Raw genomic sequence first — 527 nt, 5'->3', positions numbered from 1 at the left:
TATATATATATATATATATATATATATATATATATATATATATATATATATATATATATATGCATATATGCATATATATAAGTGTATATATATGTATATATTTGTTAATGTTGTCATAGATAGAACTAGATAAAGCGAGTTTTACGTATAAACATATAATAAACAATAATACACAGATAAAATAACAATAAATGATGATGGTTTGGTTTTTGTTGTTTTATATATTTCTCTTTCTCTAGCTTTCTTATTCTTTACATTTACTAATAAATAAAACAAAAACATAACACCTGTATCCTAAACCCTAAACCCTAAACCCCAAACCCTAAACACTAATGCATCAGTAGAAGAACATAAGACCCTCAAACGTAGACCCTTAACAACTGAACCTAAACCCTAAACCCTAAACCCTAAACCCTAAACCCTGAAAGCTCAAATCGTAACCATTCGCTTTCTTTCTAGACGGTGATAAGGGCTCCATAAAGAGCTTTTGTTACCCTCAGCTAGCTAAAGCTAGCTGCAGCTAGCTA

The sequence above is a fragment of the Eimeria mitis genome, genomic scaffold (genome assembly GCF_000499745.2).
Source record: "Eimeria mitis Houghton genomic scaffold, Emh_scaff3730, whole genome shotgun sequence".
Lineage (NCBI taxonomy): Eukaryota > Apicomplexa > Conoidasida > Eucoccidiorida > Eimeriidae > Eimeria > Eimeria mitis.
Note: the sequence above shows the minus strand (reverse complement) of the source record.